The following is a 7,226-nucleotide window of genomic DNA, read 5'->3' on the forward strand; positions in this document are numbered from 1 at the left end:
TTCTTTTTCCTTTCAGGTTCTCAGGTTCTGTCTTTCTGTCTGCTTCCTGGGTGCCATAAAGTAAGCAGCTTCTCTCTACCACACCCTTTTACCCCATCTCTGCCTAGCTATGGAAAGGCCTGAAAGCAATTGAGTCAGCTGACCATGGACTGAAACCTCTGGAACCATGAGCCAAAGTAAGTCTTTGATTCTTTATGTTGTTGAGCTAATATTAAGCTAATGAAGCCAGGTATGATAATGATTGCCTTTAATCCCAGTTACTTGGAGGCTGAGGCAGAAAATTGCAAATTTGAGGCCCACTGGGCAACTTAGTGAGACTCTGCCTCAAAATAAAAATAGTAAAAAAGGTCTGGGAAGGTGCCTCAGTGGTAGAGCACTTGCTTAGCATGAACAAGTCCTTGGACTCAATACCTAGTACTAGAAAGACAACAAACTATTAAAAGAAAAGAAAAGAAGCTAACACATAAGAACACATAGGAAGAGTCTATTACACAATATAGTGACTACAGGTACTAACAATACACTAAATGAATTAAAAACTTGAAAATCACTAATTGTAGCTTTTATGTGTTCCTGCTACAAAAAGACAAATGTGTGGTAATACATATGTTAATTAGTTCTACAATATATACATTCTTTTAAGTACCATGTTATTATGCACTATATGTACATAGAATTGTTATTTGTCAACTAAAAATAAGGTAAAATGTAGTCGTTGGACATTAGTCTTGTGACCTGTTTTCATCTGGAGTGAGTTAATTACGAAACAGAACCTTCCAGAAAGAAGACAAGGATGGCTACTGCAACTTCAGTCCTATGTTACCCAAGTTTAGCAACCACAGATCAAAGACAGCAGGTCTTGCCTGATGGTCCCAAAGAAAGTGCACATGTGTATAAACTTCTCCAAAGAAGAGTAATTTCAGTTTTGCTTCCAAATATATCTGTAGCTGGTAGAACATTCTCTATTTGTACTTAGTACTCAAGAAATTGAATCTCATTTACTTGCTTAAGCCACATGCCTGAACCTACAGCTTTAAGTGGGCAGATAGAATGCTCCAAATAGATAAACTGAACTATGCTTCCAATTCTAGGGCTGAGGAGAAAAAGGGTCAGATGAATCTGAACTATGTGAACTAAGTGAGGAAGACAGCAGAAGAGAGAAGGGAGGACAGAGCAAGAGAGGAAAGGAAAGAAGAGAGGGAAGAAGTGGGGAGGAGGAAGGAAAAGATACAGTACAGAAATTTGTGTGAATATGTTAGTAAAAAGATCATTTCTTCCATACTTTACCATACTTTTCTGGATATCCTTATCATACACAGATAAAACATCCAGTGTCTGACCTAGAATTGGATTTTACCCCCCTTATAAACTAATAAGTTGTCTTGCTATTTTTTCATGGATGCTGGGAGAAAACATGAGACTTCTGTCAGAGACAAATGACTTTAAAACTATGACACAAAGGCATCATGAGTCTCAGATGTGCAACAACTCCTCTTACTCTAAGTCTCATGTGGGATGGGGCGGATGGATGCTCATATGCAGTGTGCTTAACCACTTTTGAGGAATAATAACAGGAAATTCACTATCTTTATAGCAATTACTAAGCAAGTTTGCCCTTTGTGTGTGGGATGGATGTTACCTTATTTCTCAAGGCTGCTTAGTGCAATTTAATTCTGAAAAAGGGCCTTTTGTAAAGAACAGGCATGGCCTTTCATTCCTGAAACACCCAGCAAAATGGACAACTGTCTCTCAACACTTAGCTTGAAAATATTGCTTTACTACCATCCATCCAGAAGGGATAGTGAACAGAAAATGTTAGAGACGTTAGAGTTTTGTGGCAAATCTGAAGCCATGTCACAAAAGTGATCATCTCCTTATGTTTGGTGCATGTATTCAAATTCAGGAAAAGTGTGCATAAAAGTTGGGGACAATGGAGTTTATTGAAGAAACAAACAGTCTTTTTACATTGTTTAATTTCAGAACATAATGTCTTTTGTATAAGAAAGGGAGTAAATGAGATTATTTTGCCTTTTAGGGAAAACATTTAGATAGACTTTCTTTTAATACATTTGATTTCTGATTATTAAGAAATTGCTCACATTCCCTGTGAAGAATCTTCATGAAAATGAAGAGTCCAAAAGGTCTTCAGTGAGCCTTGTTCTAAATCTGGCCTCTCTGTTTTTTTGGCAGCTTATCAAAAGCCACATTAATCCTCACAAATAGTGCTTGATTGTCAAGACAGCTTTCTTGTTCCAGCACTGCAGACTGATCCATGCTTATTATTTTTCCTGACTTCTTGTATAGGCGGCCACATGATTACCAAGTGATCATGTGTAAACAAGAGGCTGTTTTGTGCCGATAAATGGATTCCCCCTGTTGCACAAGCCCATAGGAGTCTGCATTAAAAACAAGCTGAGATGCAGAACAAAACACAGCATTTATCAGAACAGCAGGCACTTATCATTGGTGACATTACCTGATACAGCTGATAATCTAAGGCTTTATGACTTTGAGCAAAATTTGGCTCGTAAACAGATACAAAGAGATAAACCATGGATACTTATAGAAATTGCAATTGATGCTTTGAATAGAATAATCTTATCTACATTCCTCATTCAACCAGCTCTCTCCTCACTGAAATGAGACAAGGTAAATTCACAGCTCCCATTAAACCCTAACAGCAGCTTGAGAAGTAAATCCCTTGTTCCTCCACAGGAGGGGACAACTGCCCCCTCTTGTTTCAAATATGCTGAAAACTTGTGTCAGTCTGACTTCAATGATGGAAATTTGGAAGTCAAGCAATTTGAAATTAATCTTTTAAAATGGTGGCCATTATGGTCATTAAAGATAGCAGTACTATAACATTAGGATCTTATGTACCATTATAGTTTTTCACACCAGAGAAACTATTCTGTATTTATACATGTGTTATTTATTTCACTTAGGAGTATAATTGACAATGTGAAATAGGAAGAAAAGGGCTAAAGCTGTAGGGGAAAGGTAATAAGGGTAAAGGAAAAAAAATAAGAAAATGAAAAAATGGAAATGAAGTATTTGTAAATAGCGAAGGGAGGAGGGGGTGAAGGTAGGGCAGATATAAGGGGGAAAAATGAGAACCAAGACCTGTCATGTAAAGGTACAAGATCCAAATAATGAATGTAACTGCGCTGTATACCTAAAATGTACCAATAAACTCAATGAGGAAAAAAAAAAAAAGATAGCAGTACTAGCTAAAAGTAATGACATGTTTCCTTCGAATACTAATTCTGTTAAAAACAAGCTTTCACTGTGCCTGGACCAGTTTGTTTGTACTCCTTCCTACTCTGTCACTGTTCTGCCAGTCTCCTGTTTTTGGAAGGTGAGTGTATTGTAGGGGTGCTGTACTCTTCTGTGGATTCACAAACTGATTAGTTCAGTAGCTGAATGTGCTGTTGAAGATGGGTCACATTGAGGTCATGACCTGGAGGGGTTGAACAGCTTTCCCCTCCCATGCCTTTCTACCATGCCATTTCTGCTTTGGAGACAGTGAACCATGGCCTCAAACAATGACCTAAAATAAACCTTTCATGCTTTAAATTTTGGGTGTCAGGTAATTTGTCCTAGTGACAGGAAAATGACTAACCATAGTAAACTAGAAAAGAAGGCCATGGGTAAGGCCTACTGGCATGGGATTTATTTTTTTAAAATGGAATGTGCCTCTGAGGCACAAAAAGCAAATTTAGTCATTTTTCCACTGTGTAAAGTTGGGTAAGTAGCTTAATAACTCAGTATATGAATTTCATCATCAATAATATTAACTTTTTAAATATTTCACTCACATTGTTTTCCCTGAAAGTTAAATGAGATAATGCAACTACACCAAAAATGAATAAAAATAAGCAGAACCTCTCAGAACCTGATGCCTGCTATATCCAGGTTGCCTTGAGAAGAAAATCATTTTGTATAAAAAAGGAGAGCAGGAATTTGATATTCCCATTTGGTGAAGGCAAGGGAAAGTGATGTTGAACCCAGGGAGGTAGAGAAATTATAAGAAGTAGGGTCCTCAGTCGATAGGGAGTTTGAGGAGGGAAATGACTAAAGGAATGTATCATTTGATACACAGCTAAAGCTCTGATCTTATGGCCACTCTTTGAGGGTTTCCCTTGGGCAGCTTTTGAAAGAGTTCCAGGCCAATGATCTGTGTCTACACATGTGACCTAGGGTTATGCTGCCTATCCCTGTGACATGGTCAGTAAAATCCACACTGTTCACCAAGGAATTTACATAAGTAAATTGTCTAGAGATCACAGGTTCTTGGTGCTAGATATTGTAACTAATATCTGGTTTAAGATACAAACTTCTGACTGTTATAGGCTGTTAAAATTGAAAGTTTTGACTGAAGCACCAAGGGAGAAAAGAGAGAGGAAATTCCTACTAAGAGGACACACCAAATGTAGACTTTCAAAAAAAACAATAACATGTAGAAAGGCTCTGAACTTGTAGAAAGAAAGTGAAAGGAATGATGGAACAAAGAAACAGAACAAGAATGTTGAAGATAAAATAAACACACATGCGCGCGCACACACATGATTTTTTTAGGAGAAAATTGTGCTTTGAGCCTTGCCCTATCCTATCATTCTGAAAGTAGAGATAGTGGTTGCTTCCTCACTTCAACGTCTGGTAAGAAAGAGGCTTCTTCGGGCCAATCAGAGAGCCTGATATTTCTCTAAAGGTAGGTTATAATTTGCATTGATGCCTCAAAAGGCAAAGTGCCCTGAAACAGTGATTCTGTACTCTTACAGAGCTGCATTTTAAAAGGAACAACAACATCACTGGCCAAGGAGTGTGTGAGTTTTTTTACTGTCACATGTCTGAACACAGATCATAGCCTGGAACTGTTTCAGAAACTTCCCCAGAGAAAACTCAAGGAGGGTGAGCAGATTCACATTGTGAAAACCTGTGAGTTGAGCTGACTTCAGAAAAGCAGGAGCTTAAGGAAGAGGTACCAATTTAAGAAGTATCATCATCATCCTGGGGCATTCTAGTCAGATAGGGTTGAGGAGAGGAGACCCAAAGGGGCCTAAAATGTTCTCAGGAAACATCATTAGCTTTTTATATCTGTCAGGCCTCTGATGCTTAAAAGCAGCTTAGGACAATAAAAAATAGCAGCCAGTAAAGAACCTTCCAATCTTATTCCTCTTACTTTTTTCTTTCCTCATTTCTCACTCCGAACGAAGTAGGATGTACACCAACTGTTTGAAAATGTGGGAGGAATGAATGGAGGGGGGAAGGCTGATAATAACCTTTTCCCAGAAGTCAGACAGCCCACTATGTACCAGGCTTTAATAAAGGAACCCTGGCCACCTCTCACACTGAACTGGGAAAATAAATGAGACTAATTTGTGATTTAAACTGACTGAGGGGTTGTGTATGATCTTAGAATAAGGAGATTCTAGGATTTAGAAATATGATCTTAAAAGAGCTAAGAGACTAGGGGTGGTCCTCAAACCCTAATTCTTGTAGTGGCAACAGTAGAATCACTGGGAAATACTACACTAGAAATGTAAATACTTGGGCTCTACCTAGACTTCCCATATCGGAGACTCTGAGGGTGAGACCCAGCAAGCACTCCAGGAAACTCTAATGTGCACCAAAGTTTGAGAACCAACTGAGCTAAATGAGGAACATGCCAGCTCTGTAGGGGCTTTGTCCATCTTGCTAGTGATAAGATGCAGGAATAAAGTGGAAAAAAGAAATCTGCACTTAATTGAAAAAATGGAAATAAAGTGCTTGTAAATGGGGAGGGGAGGAGGGAGTGAAGGGAGGGCAGGGACAAGGGGGAAAAAATGAGAATCAAGACCTATTATTTAAAGGTACAGGATCCCAATTGTATTGTGTACCTAGTTTGTACCAATAACCTCAATAAAAAGAAAGAAAAAAAAATTAAAAAAAGTAAATATTATGGGAGGAAATAAAGCAAAATTTAAAATGATAATTTTAAGCTGAGAACCCTGTTTTCTGGCCAGGACATCTGTTTGAACTTCCTAGGTGGCAAACATCTAGTTGGGGTGGTCTGATTGGTCAATGTATGAGCCTAGTATATGTGCAGCCTTGCTGAAACTGAGCCCACGGAGTAGGGGTGAAGCCTCCCATGCCCACCATAATCACTGCCTGCTGGTTCCCTTGAACTGGTGTGTGCCACGTAGGCATCAGCAGGTTAAACACAGCAATATCTTAGTTTGGCAGAGACATACTGTCTTAATAGCTCCATATTGTGCAGGGAGAAAAACTTAAGGAAAAAAAAATTAAGAATAGAAACAAAATACTTTTTTGAATTAAAAAAATAATGACTAGCTGTTAGCATGTCAAAAATATGAAAAAGTAAGGAACAGATTTTCAAGCTGGAATATTGTGCCAAGCTTATGTCATTTGGTAAATAAAAATACACAGTGCATCACAGAGGTATTACGAGGTGACAGTGAGTTGTAATGAATTATAATGTTTGTGGAAATGTGGAAAACCAAACAATACTAAGCCCCTGAAAAATGAGCTCTAGTGTTATATTAAAACAATTTAGGATTAAATATAAATTGAAAAGTAAAGTCCTTCGAGACAATGACAAATTTATTCAAAAGTACTAGTATTTTAAGGAATACTTTAAATATAAACAGCAAAACAATCACAATATGACAAAGTTTTGCATAGTGTTCATCTGTTATGATATACTTAGGAATTAGGTATCTAGCCTCATGTTTATTAATTTGTCTCTTCTTTCAGAAGGATAATTTTCTCCATTAAGTTTATTGTTACATTTAAAGCAAACAATACAGTTACATTTATCATTGGGATTTTGTACCTTTACACGGTATGTCTTGGTTCTTGTTTTTTCCACATACTTCTTCCCTCCCTTCACCCCCTTCACTCTTCCCTATTTACAAAGACTTTGTTTCCAGTTTTTCACATTTTTTTCTTTTCCCTTAATTCCTCTCCCCTGTTCTTCCCACTTCCCCTTTAGCCATTTTTTTTCTTGTTTCACACTATTGATTATACCATTTGAACCTTATTTACATTTAAAATTTTTCACAACAGAGAAACTATTCAGTATTTACTCATGTGTTCTGTTTATTTCACTTTAGAGTATAGCCTCAATATGCATCCATTTAATTATAAATGTTTCTAGCTTCTCATTCTTTATGGCTGAGTAGTACTCCATTTTATAGAAAACCACATCTTCTTTATCCAGTCTC

Source organism: Fukomys damarensis, unplaced genomic scaffold (assembly GCF_012274545.1).
Source record: "Fukomys damarensis isolate Sample0158 unplaced genomic scaffold, DMR_v1.0_HiC HiC_scaffold_24, whole genome shotgun sequence".
Taxonomy (NCBI): domain Eukaryota; kingdom Metazoa; phylum Chordata; class Mammalia; order Rodentia; family Bathyergidae; genus Fukomys; species Fukomys damarensis.